Source organism: Varroa destructor, unplaced genomic scaffold, assembly GCF_002443255.2.
Source record: "Varroa destructor unplaced genomic scaffold, Vdes_3.0 BEIS01000006.1, whole genome shotgun sequence".
Classification (NCBI taxonomy): Eukaryota; Metazoa; Arthropoda; class Arachnida; order Mesostigmata; family Varroidae; genus Varroa; species Varroa destructor.
Genome location: NW_019211459.1, coordinates 19,017,478 through 19,037,931, shown reverse-complemented (window position 1 = coordinate 19,037,931; position 20,454 = coordinate 19,017,478). Strand labels below are relative to the sequence as shown.

Genomic DNA, 20,454 nt, shown 5'->3' with positions numbered 1-20,454 from the left:
CGTTTTCATTCAGCTTCTTTACTCGTTCGAAATATTGCTTGTCATTTTTTTCTTTGGCTAGCTAGTGGTTCACTGATACACCTCTATAATCATCGCTAGGAAAAGTTCTCCTCGGAATAGCTCGATAGTCGCACCATATCTGCCCTAATAGAATCCGCAGCATTGGTAGACCACTTTTACCAGACAGCGCTACCGTAGCTGTTTACCGCTTTATTTCCTGATTGCCTGGACATTAATGAAATAGTACGTATCCTCTCCAGTCGAATCTTACAGCCATATTTCTTGGTTCTCGCTAAAAGTTGTACGGTTAAAACGTTTTTCTAGGTTATAATCCTTCCAGTAGTTGAGCAAAATTGTATCCACAACTTCATCTCTGCGCACCATGTGGGTCGTCTATCGAAGGTTCATAATAGTTATGTATGAATAAAATTATCTCTTTGGTAGTAATCGTTTGCCCAATGGTCTCGACACTCGTGTGAGCTGCCCTGTACATCGACGTATCTGTACGTGCCGTAAGTGCTGGAACAGGCGTTTCGACAAAGCTAAGTCTATTCTATTTGACCAAAGAGCGAGCACAGTGTCCTACTGAGAGACCGAATCACTATTTCAGGGCTACGAAGGACACACAATGCAAAGTTGTTATGAGCCGAGATCATATTTGAACAAATCTGAAATTAAGACGACGTCAAAGCTGATACAGCAAGCAAAGATTTATGCGATCTGGTAGTGATAGTGTGATATTCGAAAACTATTGAAAAATAGATAGCGCTATACAATCATATAGTATATCGAAGACTATGGTTAACAGTAACCCCAGCGCTAGCTAACTAATTATGCTCTAAATATAATGAAATTAGCTTTTGTAGCTAAAAAGCCTATAACTACCTTCGCGACAGCGGCTTTTGTTTATTTGCACACGTTTCGTTCAATCGCATTCTAGGAACCGGAGTATAATCTCGTAATCCTTCTTGAAAAGCAACCCCTCACCAATTTTACTTGTTATCGAGGTAGAAGGAAAAACGATTAACTGGAAATAGCCTGTATTCAATGTGGAGATAGATCCTGTTGTTTGTAGCCCTTGACGATAAAGATTCCGTTTCAAAATATCAAAAAAATTTATAAAATTATTTGGAAATCTCTTCATGCAAAATCTGCCGCCGTCATAATATCTGGAACGCAGAGAAGATAGGCTCTCGACAAAATACCCAGCGGACGTCTTTCGTCCCTCGTTCTTGCGTGACAACCGGTTTTTTGAACATGTGTGAAACGATGTTCGGTCTACTTTGCTAGTAACTTCGTCTGCATTTGTCGTTCTGCTAGCCGTCTGCTGGCCGTTTGTTCATTGTTGCAGAATCTTACAAAAGTATACGTGTTTCTCGACACGTGTTTTCCCTGTCGTGTGTCGATAAGATAGCCTCTCTGTGCCAACCTCAGCTTTTTCGCTGCTGGATCTTATCAGCATCATTTCTTTTTCACTGGCCTCTTCAGAGCTCCACTAAGTCTTTTTTCTCTCCCCTTTTCTCGCCCTCCCAGTCGGCCGCGTAAGCCTTTCCAGCCTTTCGCCTCTTGCTGCTTCAGCAGGCGTCCCGTTTTCCAAACAGAAGATGCGTGTAGATGGCCAGGCTGGGTGTCGGAGTGTCGTATGCATCCGGGGCCGCTGGATGTTCGCTGGCTCCGGCCACGATGAAGTAAAGGTTTCTTTCTGAAAAGAGACGACTTTCTTAATGTGCGTCCGTAGCTCCTCATGTGTTGCCGCGAGAAGGTTATAACTGAAGAAAAGTGCGGGAGGAGAACAAGCGAGTGAACTGGGGCAACAAAGATGTTGCAGAAGGGCAGACGATGGGAGCGAACGTAGGCGCGGGTAGCATCAGCAGCAAAAACATAGAATGAAGCAAGCTACAGGCCAACCACGATGCTGGCGACCATTAAGAAGACTAAGAAGAAACGATGCTACCTCGATGTCGACGTCAACGACGGCGGCGATCTGCATCAAAATCACCGCTCAGCCAACCATCGCCACTGCAAGCCCGTGAAACCCCAGCGACTGCCGCCGACACAGTCTCTACTCAAAACACACCAACACCTCAAACTCCCCTCACTCCTCACTGCTCTCTCGCTTGCCCTCGTACTCCTGTTCGTCATCCGCTCTCCCCGTAACGTGACGTACTCTGAATCTGGGCAGTGGACGAGGCATAAACTCTTTTGCCGCAAATCGTGGACGAGCGCCAGGCGATCGCCCCCAGCACCTCCAGTAGCACCAGAGCCATCGCAGTTACCACTGCCATCGTTGGACAGAGAACAAACTGCCATTGCTATTGCCACCCCGCGAAATTCAAATCGTCCCACAGCCAACCACTATATCGGTATGCACGTGGGTGTGTGTCGACAGTCGGCACCCACAGCGCAAGACGTCAGAGCTCGGAGATCAAGGCAACACATTGAGACCTGTTGGGGAACACTGTAACGGGGCTGGGAACCAGCTTGATCGACTGGAGGTGAAGGCGAAACGGTTCTGTGTCTTGTCCCAAACGACGGTTGGGTGGTGAGGAAACCCGGGAAAGAACCCCATCGCACTTTATCTGCCCTACCTCACCCTTCGAACCTTCTGCTACGAAACCCTCGATCTTCAATGCATGGTTTCCCGGCGGAATACCCTCGTCCACTGCCCCTGTTTCCTTCCGTGCCAACACGGCGAACAAGCGGACGAGCATCGACGGTTTGAATCGAAAGAATTGGCTCCTTTATTCTCTAGTCCCGTTGCTACTCTTGAATGAGCGCCCATACACTCGTCGTCGATCGAGTTACGAGAGAGCGACGCGTACAGAACGTGTCATTGGAAGCTTCAATGCCCACGGAGGCTGCGCAATAAGGGACTTGTGAAATGGCTGCGAGAAATTGTCCTATGAGGACGAGTCAGTAAGCGCAAAACGGACAACAGCGTCAGCAAAAAGATGACAGGGGCAGTTCTAAGGGAGCCATTGGGAAAGTGTTACGATGAACACGTCGACGAGGAACGAAATACGACTGCAAGTGGTGCCGCTTGTATCAATCTTTTCATTTATGTGTCTCGCTGGGCCTGTTTGTCTGTCGGCTTCCACGAGTCGACGTGATGAAAGGCTGAGTGTGTCCTTGCTTGCGTGTGGGCGCGCAAGTATGTAGACGTATTTGTTTCTCCGTGCACGCAATAGTGCGAACGACGCAGGGCACCGCTGCATCTAGTGGTAGTTTTCCCCTGAGGAGAGACCCCTGGTGGTACAGCCAGCATGTCACTGAGATGGAGCCAGGTGTCTGGACGGCCGATTGCTTGAGTCGTGCAATCTATACAGACGACCAACGGAGGTAAAGGCAGCAATGTCGCTGCAGACACCGACGGCAACCAGGTTAGGAGACGCAAGCGCAGCAGCTAGCTGCCAAATGTTGGGAACAATGTGAAGTTTTAAGCAAAACTTGTAACTCCACACGAATAGGTCAACGCGACTCAAGCAATTGCAGGTAACCAGGTTTCATACTGTCTACACAGGTGCATGTTGCCTAGAAGGCTGTACGAGCATTATTTAAGTGATCACCATTTTACTCAGGTTTTTTGCTTTTCTTTATCAGAGGAACAGATACTTACTACTGTCGTAAATGAGAGATGTGCAGCCATCCAGCAGCAGATTCTGCAAAAAAAAAAAAGCTTCAGACTTGTGTTTCCGAATCCGGATAATTGTATAGGGTGAAAAGGTACCAACCGCAGTAAAGCAGCTTGTCAATTTTTAAAATTCTGCCTATGAAATATAACATCATCACACAATGATTGATTCCTCGAAAAATCAGCCAATCGTACTGTGAAATAATCATAAATTGCTGATTACGCTGTGATATTTAGTTTTTTACAAATGGAACACGGACACAACTAATTTTAGGTAAAGGTTTTACGACAAATCTAATGGCTAGGCCAGTACGCAAATGCTCGTTGGATAATTAACTGAGGTGTGAAAATGAAGTCCTTTTAAATAAGCTCCGTATGTGCTAAGTATAATATCCGTTTCATCGGCGTCTACAGGCACATATTTGACAGGGAACATGTGGGCTTTGAGACTAATATGTTGCCCGCTTCCTTCAAATCAAGATATATTGGGCAGAACGCAAACCATCAACGACGCATATCTCAGGCGTTCATACTGCAAATTGATACACTCACGTAACAGTAAGCGGGAAATTCTCTGCAGTAAATTGTCGCGAGCGAAACGCTTAGCATTAATGGAACTAGAATATCTAAAAGAGTTTGCATTGCGTTTGATGCTAACATATTCCGTACCGGGCTCTTACACCGTAATGGAAATGTACACACTTTTATTGACTCCGCGAAAGTTATAATAAGCCTCCAGAAAAAAAGGCCAATGAAAATATATCCTTGACTTACCTTTGCTTCAACAGACGTTCACGAGGTAACACCTAAATTTAAAAAAATTGGGTATCCTCTTTTCTCCGATTTCCCGTCGGAGCAGTTGCAGACATCTTTCCTTTCTCACCATTTAGTTTTCGATTTTGACGTACTGTTGCGTTCAAGGCCAATGTACCTTATCGCGATCTAATATCAGGTACAAGGACAGCATTACTACATTCTACCACACTAAATTTATAGCACGTAGTGAATTTGAAAATCATACAGTTACAATATAAAATGGCCATTTGTGGGTTGGATTGATTTTCATCAAGTTATCTCCATCCGTTCATTATAAAGACTAAAAAGTTAGCTTATATCTAATACGTTAGTTCCTGTAGTACGAAAAAAGTAGGCTACTGAACAACGTTTTCGGTTGTCAAAACAATTCGACTTAGTTTGCTTTAGCTTACTAGTAGGCCGGCCGTCTTAGCACAAATACGGCAAGGTGGAGTTTCGGCGCCTTTTCCTCAGTAGATTGGACGGTCGATATTCCCGTCGGCGTAGGATACTTCACAGGACTGCATCGTTCCCGTCCGTTTCGTCTGTGGCCTCGGGTGCGAGCTTCGTTCCTTCATTTTGACTGTTGCTTCTGTTTGGTGGCGAGAAAAACGTCGACCCGGGCTTTCGGAAGAAGCCGACAAAAAACCTTCGAGATCTCGTATCCCCCTCTTACGCCCGTTCTCAAAGAAGAGCGTGACAGGCAGGGAGGCATAGAGAAGACTTGGGTTTTACCTTCCGCCCTATGCCATCGCTTGCTTCCGACTATATCTACTGCCCACACAACCCTCCGGCCGAACTCTATATGTTGAGGGAGTTCGGCCGCATCCAGGACCGTCGGTCGACCCTTTTTTCGCTGTAGCTGACTACCACTAGCCAGCAATGGCTGGATGGTTTTGTTGGCAACTGCTATACTTCAGGCTGTAGGGCTGTAGTCTATCCTGATCTGTTTTCCCCGCCGGTGTGCCCGTAGCAGGGGGTGAAGCCCGCCGCCTTTCGACTCGAGTTCGTTCTTTCCTACGTAGGATCAAGTGGCGCCAAACTGCGATGATCCCCGCTGCCTCTGCCGCTGCAGTCCATCGGCGAAGCTTGCTTACAGCGATGCAAACGCTGCTTATCTCTCTCTTTTCTATCATGAGCATGGCGTACGTAACCGTACCCTACAGAGAACAGCATGCAGTGGCCAGGCTTCTGTTGCCTCTAGCCAGTGCCGCTCTTGCCGGCTACGAAGAGGATACCACAACATGGTCCGCTTTAACCCCAGTAGTAGTAAGGTGGCCACATTCATTTCGTGTTCCTTCAAATACCACCCTTGCACCCTCACAGAATACTATACTGGCTTCAAGCGCTGAGCTATTTGGCTCCGAAGCGGACTTTGCTTCGTTACTACCATCCGGAACGAGTGGCCTTTGTGAGAAATCGGGGCTTGATCAAATCGCCAAGCAAAGCGGCAGCTAGCAAGGGAACAAGCATGGCTGGCAATGTCTAGCCAATGAGCTCGAAATTTCCGAAGGAACATATCAGAACAGCGACGAGGACATGACTTCAACACGTTGTTGCGCTCCGCCTAACAAAAATGCTCTCACTTCGGTGCGGAGAGAAACGGCGCTAGCGAGAGCTGATCGCCACGCTGTAAAGGGGCATCGCTCAGTGGCTTCGGCGTTTTCATTTTCTTCTCATGAGCATATGATTCGCCACACAATAGGCTTACACGATATATTCTAAGCGCAGGTATATACATATGCACACAGACATACATCACATAGTCAAAAATATAAACGGAGAAAAGTCACATCTGTGAGATTTACATAATGATTATATTAGTCCTCGAAGACGCAGTGATAGTTACGTGGGTGAGTAGTATTGTGACGACGATCTGGCTGATCTGCATATCGCTAAAGAAAAAAGCTGTGAAGTTCACTGAGCTCGAGACAAAGTTGAACTTCGGCAATATTTTTAAGAAGTGCAAAAGTTAACCTAAAAATAATAATAATTTAAGAAAAAACCTTCATTGTCACTATTCGCTTCTACCTGTTTTTTTTTTTTCTCATATGTTAATCATGCTAATTTCCGTCTTGCTCCTCTAATGGCATTTCATTAGAGAAAGATTCTGCGAAAACCTAATTGTTTATCCAAATTAGGTGTTTGGACGTAATTCTTTGGTGGCATTTGGGCCAACGGATACCCCTGCCGTGAAGGGCAAACTGTTGCTCCATTCGCCTGTTCCATCTCCCACCACGGCGTATACGTTAATCTTTGTGAAGCTGTTAGCTGTAGAAAGGAGCTTTTTTTTTGCGAGTAGCGCTCAACTAAAAGTGCTTGTTAAGTCCTCATTTAGCCTATGCGTAAAACGACACAAGTAGGAGCCCACGTTACGCGAGTTCGAGCTAGACAAACTCTCCATCATTTGTGCCATTCTACAATACGATAGAGACGTTTTCTTCATTAACAAAAGGATTGTACAATACAGTTGTTATTGGGAAACCTGTAGGTAATACTGCATATCATACAACGTCATGCAAAGATTGGCAATGTTACAAGATAGAAGTTTTTGAAATATTCTAAGAAAAATAATAGCATAGCCGTCAATTCCTAAATATCGGCTGGCTGTATTTGAAAGGCTAACGAACCACTTAAAGATTAGAGGGAAGTCAGGAAATGAAACAGATTGTATAGTAGAAAGACATTCTGAGCCCGAACCTAGCATTCGATCTATTGTTGAACCCAGAATGGATTTAACAATAAACTTCACAATGTGTTTTACAAAGAATTCACCCTTTTTTTGTTCGTTATAAGCACCGTGTGCTACATACTGGAAAAAACGAAATGTTTTTGATGCGGCCATGCTTTAAAGGAGCGCACGCTCGTAAAGGTAAGGTAACCTGTTGATGATTCGTAATTCAAAAGGGTGTTGTCTTATTCGCGGCACCGTCCTTCGTTTATCCAACACTGCGACAATCTGTTCCGATGTCCACGGCTCAAAATGCCACCTGGCTTATGGCTAATAATAATAATAAGGTTATAGTAAAAATGATAATGCCAAGGTTGTGGCTGTTTAAATGATGCCTTTCGTAAAGCGCCAATGACATTATAAAGGCGAAAAAATAAGTGGTATATAAAACACCCTCTTTTTATCTTTTCAGTCATATCCCGTGGAGACATTCGGTGTTATATAGCTGTCTGTATTTGCTTATCGGCACCGCTAACGCTCACGCGTATCGCCTCCAATCAACAGTAATTATGCTAAAACAACCGCTAATCTAGCACTCACCCATACACATGTAAACAAATGCATCGGAGAACTAGTTTCAGTTGTCCGCTATAGTTACACTATATCTACTCAATAGACTGATCCGTGTACCAACGAACGAATGTTTCACGTCCCCTCAGCTACGCCCCCCTTCCCCGCTATGATTTCTGATAACGAGTGAAGCAGTATTGGTAGCTGAGACGACGCAACGTAACTGGGTGCCGCGTAGTTAACCCGTAAGTCTGTGGCTATCCGTTTACTTTCGCATATCTAGACGCGTACATATACACGGGTTCCCCGACAACGACGCGCTTTTTAGCGTTCACCCATTGTCGGAAATGACGATACGATCGGCCGCTATCAAATGCCGAACGCCACCAGCCCCTGGCAACGAAATGGCTACCAATCTGTCGCCAATGCTTGAAGTTTTGAAGAGTGTTTCTAAGCGCGCTCAAGCTGGTGGTGTCTGTCCACTGGTAGACAGAAGCAATGTATATGTGAATAGCGTAGGTCTGTATTAAGGGCGTTCCGCAGCCGCGTCTATCCCCTTCATACGCGTTGGATATCAAGTTTCCCCGGTCTCCGTCCTCTAACCAAACGAGCGCTGGAGGCGGCGGCATCAGCTGCACTGTGTGTTTGCGTTCATGGCCCACGACGACCGCAATGATGACGCTAGTGTCTGTTTGGCTATATCTGGCTGAGCTACAATCGGTCCGTCGCTTTGCGTCGTGGCCTCCTTATTCCCCAGCAGCAGCTGCAATGGCAGCCATAGTAATCGTAAAGGTAGGATCAACAGCGCTTTGCTAACTCGCCATCGTACGTCTGGTTAGGTAGCTGGCGGACATGGCACAGTGGCAAGACAAGCCAGCCATGTCATCGCATGGATCCATCCGGAGTAATAAAGAGGAACAGTTGAACACTGGCGAGGCTGGCTGGACGCTGATGGCTAGCGCTCTATGCCTGTCCGCTCTCGTGCTTGCCCCGCCCCGCCCCCTGCTGGCTCAATATTCCTGCTACCGGTCTGTTTTCCCTGTCTAGTCTAACAACAACAGCAGCAGCAGCAAATACGCCGATCGAATAATCGTGACGTTAAGTCAAGGATGGCCTATGACGACGACGACAAGCAAGAGATCACCGCCTGGCCCAATCAAACCATTCTCAACAACAGATTAACGGACGTTCTCTTCAGGGACACATAGTCGCCCAGGGGTCACCTCTTACCGTTAGTACAACGAAATCTCTCAATACTACTACTACTACTAGCGATTGCTGACGGGCAAACGGTGCCTTTGAGCCATTGTTCTTCACTCCTGTGACGCACGGTATTTTCCCAACATCTACGGTCGCACTAGTAATCAGAAGCCAATATATCTTTTTGTCTTTCTATGCTTTTTTGTCTGTAAAACGAGATAAAAAGAATGCTGAACCTTGTGGCACGCCTAAAGCAAGTGGTTTTGCGTCGACACTCCGACGGCGCTAGCTACAGACTACTCGGTCAAACAGCGAGTGCTGCTCATTCTGGTCTTCCCGCTGCTATGGATTGCCTACCCAAAACATTACTTGATATTGCACCCTATGTATTTTCATTCTCTATAGAGAAAGACGTCGAGAGAAAAGGAGCCATGTCTCGACATTTGCCTGGCCTTCATTGAACGCTTATCTCCTAATTTGTTTTTTGGCTTGGCCGAGGTAGAGTTCGCTAGAGGTACTCTCATGAGGTACAAAAGAGCTGCTGAAATACAATTTTATAATATGTACGTTTGAACAATTGCAGTGTAACTTTGTGTACGTCTGTGGCACCTGAAGGTTACCCAATCGTATTTGTGTTTTATGGTGTATGGTTTTTGCGACACTGAGCCACTCGGCATGAGAGGATAATAGGACTACAGGACTTGTCGGTGGTGTACTGTTTTTCCTAAAGTGAACTGTGGACGCCTTTAAGATCGGATGATGATAACACACATAGCAGCTACGCCTATAATCTGTGAGAACAAACCAAACATGTTGTGTATATCAAATAACTATGATAAAAAGGAAGAGGAAACGAGAAGTGTTGCTCGTGCTCAGAGGGGGAAACGAGAATGAAGATATTGAGTTAGACCACGATAAATCCACATAATACGTTTAAGAATTGAATTTTACCTGTAAAGGCGAGCGATCGAAGTTAGACGAAAGGAAAATACGAAAGTACGTTAATATTTTCTAAGGTGAACGTCTACACAGAGATATCCCGAATAAGATACAATGAAAAGAAGCACAATTCTACATTTAATACCGTTACCGTCTGTCTGAAGCAGCAAAATCTCCCGTTGCGGGGACTATCGGCTATGCCGAAGCTGATCTTTGTTTTAATGAGTAGCTTTATTAGTTCAGTCAAACATCAAAAACGATAAAATCGGAGTGAACCACAGAAGACTTCCTTCTTGACGACGCTTTGAAAAGAGTTTGAAACCGTGAATAATATTCTGTCCAACAAAGAATACACAGTAGATGTTTCTCACAGTGCCTCTTCCTCTTATTAGATGCCGATTTATTTCACTCTATTAGTGAAATAAGTCGGCATCTAATACGAGGGCATCTAAATCGGCTAAATATTTTATTAAATTGATTTGCTATGCACAGATCTACTTCTATAGGGCCTCAACTTTTCCTCATATTATTACATAGATTGCTCCGATAATGTTTCAGATTAACATAACTTAAATACATACTATACAGATAGTAAGTGTATCATGGACACTGCACACCGGGCCAAGTGGGCGTGTAACTTTTGAGAATACTGACTATTTTATAAACTAATCCTCTAACCAATGCCAAGTCCGCTTTTAAACAGAAACCTCGAGGTAGTCGGTTTTTTTTTGGAGGTCTATTAGGAGGCTTATAGTAAACCTACCAATGAGATTCAATGTTCTATTGAAATTTATTGCGGTGGCCACAGCGAAGCTTTTGCCTTGCCAAGAATTGGCCTTTATTTTAAACACTTCGAGTAGTGCCTAGTGTACCATATTGAATGCTGACTATTTAAGTGTACTCCTAGCAGGTAAGAAATTCCGCCATCGCACATCCCATGCTGTTATGTCATAAGCAGTGCTCATATCATTTTTAAGGTATAAATATCCTGGATGAAGGGGAAATTCGGTGGCATTGGCCTGCATTAAAGCCTACCTATGTTCAGTAATGCACCTATCAACCATCACATATTCAAGAACACTCTCTGAGTGTCCTGGTTACCGAAAGATACTAAACGCTACCAACATCTTATCATACCTTCCGTGGGTGATGCAGAGTGAATTTTTCTTTAAAAATAGGTTTATTTATATTTTTTTTGAAGGCAAAAAGGAAGTTTTTTTTCAAATGGTTCTTCTCATATATTTAAATTATAACATTAATTATATAAAAAAAAAAGTTTGTAGAAATACGGCCGCCTCAAATTGATTAGAGTTCTCGCTTAATTACCTGATCGTAAAATGGAAACCTAGTTTAGGACTATAAAATTTGATTATTCCGGTATATAAAAAATACACATATATAATGGCTTTTAAAATAACGGTAGGTAAAAACAGATACAATTCGATTTTCTTCATTTATGACACTCAGACCTAAGCAGAGAGCATCAAAACCTTATCCCGATTATGTGATCTTTATTTGATTTATAATAATAGGTCGGTTTCGATAAAATCTTGTTGGTGTAAGACTTGAGCTAGTTTGAGTAAACGTACTACAAAAATCTTGTCCCCTTTTCTGTTATTAACAGGCAAGGGACCGATCTACGGCCCGCATTTCCTAGGTCTCGTCGTGCTCATGTTGGAACGCGTTGGAATGATAGGTCGTTCGTACAACTTAAAGCTAACGTTTATAGCATCTATATACTTATGAAAACGCCTATATATATATTTGAGAACTATGTGTAGTAAAGTTCGACACGCCTTTAATAGCAAAGTATATTCCTCATGATAGAGGGCGCAATATTTTAGCAAAGTGTTTAGCTCGAAAGAAAAAAAAATCAATGTTTACGTTGACTCGGAGCAGCAGATGAACGTACGTTGTTAGGATAAACCGACTGTAATCAGTCTGGAAATTTTTGTAATATAGGCAAAGTGAAGACTTATTACAATAATGGTTCCGCCAAAATTTTCGAATGTCTCTGACATACGATTGCTTAATTTGCTTAAAGAAACAAGCAAAAACATACTACCGTTATGTCAAATTAGGCCTAATGCCTATTTTTCTTTTGAAAGAGATCATATTTTTGTTTCATCTAACACAGAGCAGATTCTAACGAAGCTTTTGAGTGTTTCAATTAAAAAGAATTCAAGATCCCGTACACTCGCGGCCCAACCATGTGCTCCTACAAAGTAACTCTCTTCTGAAACTCTGTTACAACAACGAGTCACCACAAGATAGTTCGTCAAAAGTAACGCTCTCTATAAATTCATCGGCCACACCCTTGTATCTTCATCGCCTTAGTTGCAACGCTAGCAATATTAGTAATTTTGTCCGCGCCATGGTACCTTTCAAAATAAAGTTAATTAGAATGATGGTTTTGTGATATCTCAGAATGGAGCTACCTGAATATCAGCAGCAGACTCTGCAAGAGTAAAACGAAGAGTTTTCTCCAGCCATCTCTAAGGACCTCATATCAAACTTCAGTAGTGTACAAGCCCTCACTGTGGTGGAATCGTCATTCGGTTAGTGATCAATGGTTTGCCACTGCTTTACCCCTCTTCGCTCTTCGGTTCATAGACTTCCGCTTTGATCAAATCTATATTAGCTCCGCATGGCCCCCCCGCTGCTACAGCCACCACATCCACATAACAGGTCGAGTCTCTGCGTGCCTCCCTTACACCTCTCGCTATTTATCTCGCTTTCCCTTCTCCTGCACCCCACTTCTCCCCCCGTATTAAACATTCTCTCTCTCTCCCCTCTCGCTCTCTGTATCTCTGGCGTTGCCTCCAACTACCCTTCACCGTAGCGAAGTTGCAGACTACCTGGACAGGTGCTAAGCCTCGACCACTGCGACTATTTCGCCACAACAATGATCGGCGTCAACAACAACGGCAGCTGCGACGCGTGTTTTTAAGTGTCTGAGCGAACGAACTGTTCCGATGTTCAGTCGCACAGCCGGAACGGTAGCTGTCTGCCCCGTCAGACGCAGCACTCGATGAAAGACACTTCGCACATAGGAGAAAGAAAAACAGGGAGAATTAAAGAGAAAGAAAGAATGAAAGAAGGCGCATTTCACTCTCAACATCCTCGTTTTAGCCCCATTTACCCCCAACCAAATTTGCCTTTGAAATACCCCCGGGAACAACGGCCTTTTCTCTCGGTCCCTTGCCCGAACCAACATTGGCGTGATACCCATCTCGTGTTCTCTCGCACATCCTAGAAACTAAACTGTCTCACTCTTCACAGGTAAGCAACCTACCCTCCAGTAACCGGTACCTCCTGTCAGCTCCATGCTAGTGAGTAGCCGCGAAGCTACAGCATAGTTGGCGCTAGCCCTACGAATGCTAGCGCGTTGGTTTTAGGCCCGCTCTTAAGTATCCTTGTGGGTGAGAATGACTTCTAGTACTCCTAGACTAAGGCGAAGCGGAAGACTGAAAGAGTGTGAGAGTGACTAAAGAAGTTTAGATTCAGAAAGACAGAAACGGGGAGACAGATTGTCGGTCGCGGGACTTTCCAGACGAGCGAGTTTGCCTAACGTGACCACGCATGCGTCCGGTGGGCCAGGCAACTACATAACGGCTTTCTAGGCGCTTTTGGGCTTCGTAGAAGGCAGGCCACCATCCGCGTCACCGGACCGATACTGCGCTGTTACCAATGTCGGTTGAGCACCGTTTCCCCGGCTTGTCACTGGCCCGCGTCAGTTCACCAGCGACCAAGCACGAACGTTAACAGTTGATAACCGATGAGATAATGATACTGCTACTACTCATCTACTTAACGACAACGACGATGACAACAACAAGGTAAGTACATACGCAGGTGTATAGCTAGCTGAACAAGCTTGTAAGAGATTTAGTAGGGGCAAATAATGAAACTGACAGAATGGTAGCCTGTAAAAGACTGCTTGCGAGAAGAGGCCTAGGCGAAGGCATGAAGCGGCTAAACAGACGTCAGTTACAAGTCAGATACACGACGTTTCGTCTTTCCCTGTGACTTGTTCTCTGTCAGACACGTACCCCTCCGAACCAACTAAGTCTCTCTCTCTTACTCTCTTCCTGTGCCGGCGCCAAGACCCCATCGGACACTTCGACCATTTTCTTCTATTACGCAGTGAAGCAGGTGTGGAGCCAGTTATCGATTCTGTCAATGAGTTATCGGTGGCCGCTTTCTGTGCTAGGCAGGTAATCTTACTGTCTATGGGCACCCTGGAGAACCAAGGGAGCCTATGGGGCGTATACGGCACCGGTATCGCCCGCATTCGAGAGCGCGTTTTAAGGACGTGGAGCGCGGTAAAGCATTGTAGCTACTGCTGCTTCGCGATTTGCTGGCGCCATGACGCGCTACTTGAAATACGTTCATATGCAGTATATGTTATGCATGTTCCAGGTGTATTGAATGAGGACACGTTTATCGCTATACGTTTTTATAAGTTGTTTCACAGGTAGAAAAGGCTGAACAGGGGCGATAGGTAGGCAAACTAATAGTACTGAACAAACCTATTCGGGAACGGCGGCCATAAAGACGAAATCAGCTTCTAGTAACTTGTAGATATGCATATTCTCGATTTATCTAACCTATCCTTGAATCAGTTGTAATGATACCCTGTACTTTTATTTACATTTCACCGTACTATGCCGCGTTATCTGCAAATTTCCGCTTAGCCATTTGTTGCTTAGTGTTTTTTCGTGTTTTGCAAAAAAAAACAAAATCAAACAGCCCTTGCTTTCCTTATTCGACTACGTTTGGGAGCTTTGTTTATCTCCGTCTACTGGGGATTGGGTGCTACCCGCAGGTTGCCGCTTTTCAGAGCTATAAGTGGGTGCTTTAGTGTGACAGATAGAAGCCATCCGCGAATCTGTGGCGCAAATTTTTTTAAGCGAACCTCTTGGGAACATTTTCCTAATTCCCATTTCGGTGTTTTACTTTTTGTCAAAAGATGGACTAGCAACTGCAGGACTCCACTGCGCAACGAAAGGCCAGGTTTAAAAGCAAACGACAACCTTAATTATAACAACAACTTGTCTGACGCTACTGCCTTGTTTATTTTCATCTGGTTCTAGACTGTAGTGAGGTGAGACGACCTAAGGTTTAGCATCACCGCGTTTTTGTCAGTTTTATCTCATGTTTGTCCGTTTCGCCTTGAAGGGGGCGCTGCCGTCGACGTTCAAAATTCCTATCACGTCTGATCTGCAGAGGCTGTCTGTGAGCGTTCCGGCGCGTTGTTTCAGAGTTGTATCGCAACAATCGACGCCACACTATGCTCTCTCTCTCTCTCTCTCTCTCTCTCTCTCTCTCTACGCTTGTAGCTGTTTCGCAGCTTTGTGCCAACTCACGTAGAAACGAAGAAAACAAAGACGCCAAGGAAGAGGCAGACGTAGGTCATGGAAGCCCATATATCCATCTATAAACAAAAACGCTGCAAACGATCGCTATCTGCCCGCCTACAGCGAAAGTCGTTCATATCGCATTGCATATCATGCTCTTCGTGCATATGACCACCGACCGTAGCGCAGACAAGCTTATACGTATTCCTCGTGTGGGACTAAGGTGTGATTTAAGGATGGGGTAAAAGAAAAAAGGAAAGATGAGCGGACGTACTGTATATATTTTGCACAGACATATATGTAGGGCAGATCACACGCAGTACTAATTATATCATCGTGCAGCTGCTGATATTGCTAGCATGGTAGTGGGAAATAGATGTTTATGATCCGATTTCGAACAGATTGAGCTGATTGCTAGTATCTAAATGAGCAGAACGGTTCATTGTTTACTTCAAAAGCTCACTGACATGGCAAGCTTTTATGTAGACGTTTATAGATATATAAGCCTACGTACTGTAATCAAGCCTGCTACATGTTTATTCAGACGAGGCATTGTTTGGCTTCTAAATTTACAAGCCGTCGTGCTGGCAGTCGAGGATGGTAATGTAGTATGAGTAAAAAAAAAAATGATCTCGTATTTGTTATAAATATGAGATAGACGACTTGTTTTCTATAAGGAACTTCGAGAGCTCTTATTCAGGGCTCATCTAGTAACATGAATGTAAATAATATTATGAACTGCTATCCTTTACCTCTTTAGCTTTTGTTTTATTAACACCTCAAGATTTGCTTTAAAATGTGTGTCAACGTTTAAATTTACTGTTACAGTGCATTTAACTCTAAATATTCCTCGACTCTTCTGTGGCATAGAAGAATCACTTTGGTGGATTTCGCATATTTGCTAACTGAATTGTTACGGAGGTATAGCGAATGACGCACACCAGCCTAGAGCAAATAGTGACCTAGCAACGACAATACGATGCATATCAGTATATGTCTAAAGCATCTTGTCTGCGTAAATCCCTCTCCTGGCATTGTAACATTGCATAGATATCTCATAGAATGTACTGTTAAGAGCCGCTTTTCTACTTTTCATGACGGAAACGCTACGAAGGAAAGGGCCGACGTCTGATCACGTTGCAGGACGTGCGTGAATGTCGTGGTTTTGCAGACTTTGTTGTTTGCCTGTCTGCCCGCCTACTTACCTACGTTGTTGTTTTTGTCTCGACAATCGGAGGCCGATCGGTTAGTTTGTCTGCTCGCTGTCGACCGCTCGAAAGCTAACAAAGGTAAGCGACCTCAAGGGACGACACAGTCTACTCTTGAGGAGCGCTTGGATTACTCATTGAAGCCGCGGAGCATCAAAGGCAGGGGAAACAGACAGAGGAGGCGAATTGGGGCTTTCAAAGTGCCACCATAGCCACCGATGTCGTGAGAACGACGGCGTCCGGAGGGATTGTGGGGATAACCGGGAACATTGCCATCTTTAGAAATGGCACCTCGCATTTCAGATTTCTACCTCGGTTTCTTCCCAGCAGCGGCAGCCCCTGCAGGAGTGGAGGCATCCGCAGAATTCCCGCCCATCGATTTGAATTTGACTGCGTTATCGTCTGCCGAGGTTCCCACATAAGGTATCGCCCAGACTGGAGCAGAAGAGGCCAGGCGAAACTATGCCAGGCCGTATGGTGCAGTAGGGAGGAACAGCCGCTAGTAACAGGCTGGCGTTGTTGTTTAGCAAACGGTACCTGACTCTGCTGCTGCTGCTGCAGAGGGCAATCCTACAAGCAGCCAGTAAGCTTCGTTTCCCAACTCCTGCTGCCAATTCTGCTGCTGCGTCGAAGTCTTCGGTATGGCTTCAGCAGTAACGGTGGCAGTGGCTGTGATGATTGTGTGTTCTAAACAAGAGGGGTGGCATCGAGTAACGTATTCTCATTTCGTGAGTTGTCGAGTGGTGGAACAGAATGACAAAAGGATCGTTGAATTGTCCCCCCCTCTCTCTCCCTCTCTCTCCTCCTGAACTCTAGCTGTTGTTGCGCAAAGAAAAATTGCCATTAGACAAAATTTGTAACGTTCGCTGTTTAGATAATGTTCTTCCCATCGTTTAGCCTCTGCTAGGAGCTCGCCAGTATTGCAACCGTATCGACTGGCCAAGTCACCCACCTTGCTCCTTCTGTAGCTTCTAGTGTTTGTGCTCTTAAAGCCATGCTTCCACGACAGTTCTCCAGGCCCCGGCAGCAGGGAGACGAGTACGCTTCCCATTACTTTTATACCGTTTATACTAGCCATCTACGCGGGCCAGTCTGTCGATTCCAGCATTGTAGCGCGCCATTACCGTAACATTCTATCCAGTAGCCGCAATTTCCAACCTCTGATCAATGTCCTGCTCATTCAGCGATCTGCACACACACACCGCATCTGTTTCCTTTTGCTAAGTCTGTATTGCGGCTCTGTATTGGCGGTTGTAGTGAACCAGTCTCTGCGTTGGCCGAGTTCCCTCCATCCCTGGCTCTCTATTGGGCTAGGCCAGCAGCATTCATGGTCCGCCCCTCAAACAATCGGGCCCCCCCAACAACAACGATAACGGCGGCATCATACGAATCCCGAAAAATCTGCCAAAATGACTGTGTGAATGAAGGAACACTAGCGTGGCCTCCTTTTTTCTGATTCACTGCTATTCTGCTAAAAAAACGATGCTGAGTAGGGTGGAGTGGCGTACATTGTACATCGCATACCTAGTACTTTCCCTCTATTATGTTGTATACGCAGATGTCAGCGTGAATGCGTATTTTTCTGTAGGGGCCACTAGCAAATTCGACGGCTGGAGAGCGCGAAAAATATGGGCCGGCCAGTAGGCACATGGACACGCAAACAGATAGGTAGCAGGCAAACCAGGTGGAAGAGGTGACGCACTCAGTCAGTTCGAAAAACCTGTAAGAAAAGACTATCCGGGTACATTCCGAATAGCTCTCCGACCCGTTTGTTGTCCGCCGGCCAAACGTAGCCAAAACAGAATCTAAAAACCGCCAAAAACCAGCAGAAAGATAGAACCCCGAACCTGAGTTCGTTGTGGGCTTTTGAACCACACGTAAAATAAAGAGCTCTGCCAACGTTTGCCCGCTCCTATTTAAAAAAACAAGGAAGCAAAAGATAGTTTCTGAAAGTAAAAGCGTTCGCTCGTCAAGTGGCCAGCGTCGAATGCCGCCGCCGCCGCTTTTGCTACAGCAAGCGAGCCATTTGATCCGGTTTCTTGTGGTGCATGATCTTGAAAGTCCTTGCTCTATGGGTCCATCTACGTCACCCAATGAATATCTGTAAGGGAACATGCGCCAATTTGTGTGAAACCGTCTGTCTTCTCCGTCAGTATATACAGGGAAACAGAGAAACCTGTGGCAGACCTGAACGGGTCTGTCGGGATGGAGGATCGACATCCTGAAGCACTTGGAAGAAAGGAGTGCCACTCTACGTTGTGTCTGCCTAAGAAACTGAGAGATCTGAAAGAAGGTTAGCATGAAGCGGCGATGGTCGACGACGTCTGGTGGTCCGAATCAAGAAAAGCAACGACGAAAGTGACTCATGCGAACAGACAGCGAAAGTGCAAGAAAGATAGAAACAGGTCGGGGCATAAAATGACAGTACAGGATAGTGCGCTAAGAGTGCATGGGAAGGATAAGGTGACACAGGACAACAGGCTTCTGAAGTAAGAAATAAGAAGCACCGAAAGGAACTCGGCAGGCTGACTGGCAAAAATGGAAGAAAGGAGACCGAATGATAATGAACCAACTGTGAAGGCAAAAAGGCCTCGACGACAAACGAGCGGGTTTTACAATAAAGACTTACGAAATGCCAGCATCGTTTCATCTGCTTGCCAAAAGCCAGCTGCCGGAGACTACTGTCGACAGGGGCCTATCCTCAGTCTCCGTTGGCAGCTGACGGATGGTAAGTGCTTCAACTTTATTGCTGCGACGAACATTTGAGAAGACACATGAACAGATACGAAAGTGTACCGCAAACGAAGCAGCACAGATACACAATTTCGAACGCGTGGACACGCCATGCGCTCACAGTCCTTTGGGGAAACCGGAACGAGAGGAACACGCAACGTTTAATGTCTAGAGGATGAACCACGTCTGCTAGCTTTCGACTCCTCTGTCGATGGCTATAATGATAAGCTGATGTATTTAAGGCTTATATCTGCACATTTGTCGTCGTGGCAGAAAGACGCAGGGAAAACAAGAAGACTTTGGCCAATAAAGCTCGGCTATAGAAATAAAGTTGCCAATATTTTGTTTTGTCGATGAGGGGTGACTAAAAAGGTTCCGGCTAAAGCAGTTCTTTATGAGGTTCGTGTGGATTTCAGAAAGAAGTGGACCTAATATATTTAGCCAACACAAGGAACGGGACTTAAGTTGCCACTGTGTCGGCTAAATATATTAAGTCCCGTTCCTTCGAAGCTTATATGTGTGGGACTCTTACCGAGTCCCAGTCTTTAACTTTCTTTCACTCGTGTGCGTTGTTACAAACTCTGAACTATTTAGCTGAATTACATTAAAGCTCTATTGGCGTCAAATACAAAATTCAAAAGTATTTTTTTGTGTCAATGTCGTTCGAACTGTGACAACACTTTTGATAAAAGCAATTTCTCCTGTTCTAGCTTTGCATCAATTTAAATCTAAAAGCCCTCTGTAAAAAACAACAACAAAAAAAAACATCGGAAAGCCCAATCCGCTTCTTCGCGTATGTAATACAGCGTTTAGCAATTATTATCGTCTTCACAGCCACCATTATTTCTAACTTATCTCGCGGATAAATTTTTACGTCAATGATTGCTCACAGGTTTACGCAGTTTGCCCACAACGAATGTAATAAGCAGGACCAAACTCAGGCCAGGTGGCCTGCTCATCAGGCTCAGTCCGGTTGTGAAGGTGATAACTGTCACTGGACGGAGATCTGATGAGGGCGTCAGCCTCGGGCCGTACCAACAAACGCTTGGGCTTATTTTCTACACAGGTATGTGACTTATATATAGAAGGCTTGCCAACGACCACGACGCGAAAGGGAATTAGTACTACAGTGTTCTGTAAGGTGAGTGCTATGTGACGTTTTAAATTGACGGAACAAACAAACTCAAAGATCTGATAATTAACTTTGTATTCGTTTTTATTTAGTTCACTAAATTTTTTAATTTATTATTAATAATTATTTACTCATAAGCCTCATCCAAAGCCTGTTTTGTTGTGATTTTATTAACTTTGCGCAAGTTTACCAAATTAGCTCACTTCCAATTGTCC

The 20,454-nt window shown here is 45.0% G+C and overlaps 1 long non-coding RNA gene across 5 annotated transcripts in view; it reads left to right on the top strand.

Annotated features, from left to right (window-relative positions):
- Positions 1-7,746: 7,746 nt before the first annotated feature.
- LOC147754952 (uncharacterized) overlaps positions 7,747-20,454 on the top strand; it is a 25,152-nt gene continuing 12,444 nt past the window's right edge. The window contains exons 1-5 of one of the 5 annotated variants that reach the window (XR_015329580.1): positions 7,747-9,863; positions 11,431-11,502; positions 12,234-12,364; positions 13,089-13,645; positions 20,000-20,248. This is a non-coding gene — a long non-coding RNA (uncharacterized LOC147754952). Of the gene's footprint in view, positions 9,884-11,430; positions 11,506-12,233; positions 12,365-13,088; positions 13,646-19,999; positions 20,249-20,454 lie in introns of all 5 variants that reach the window. The other 4 variants (XR_015329578.1, XR_015329579.1, XR_015329577.1 and 1 more) reach the window with 4 other exon arrangements.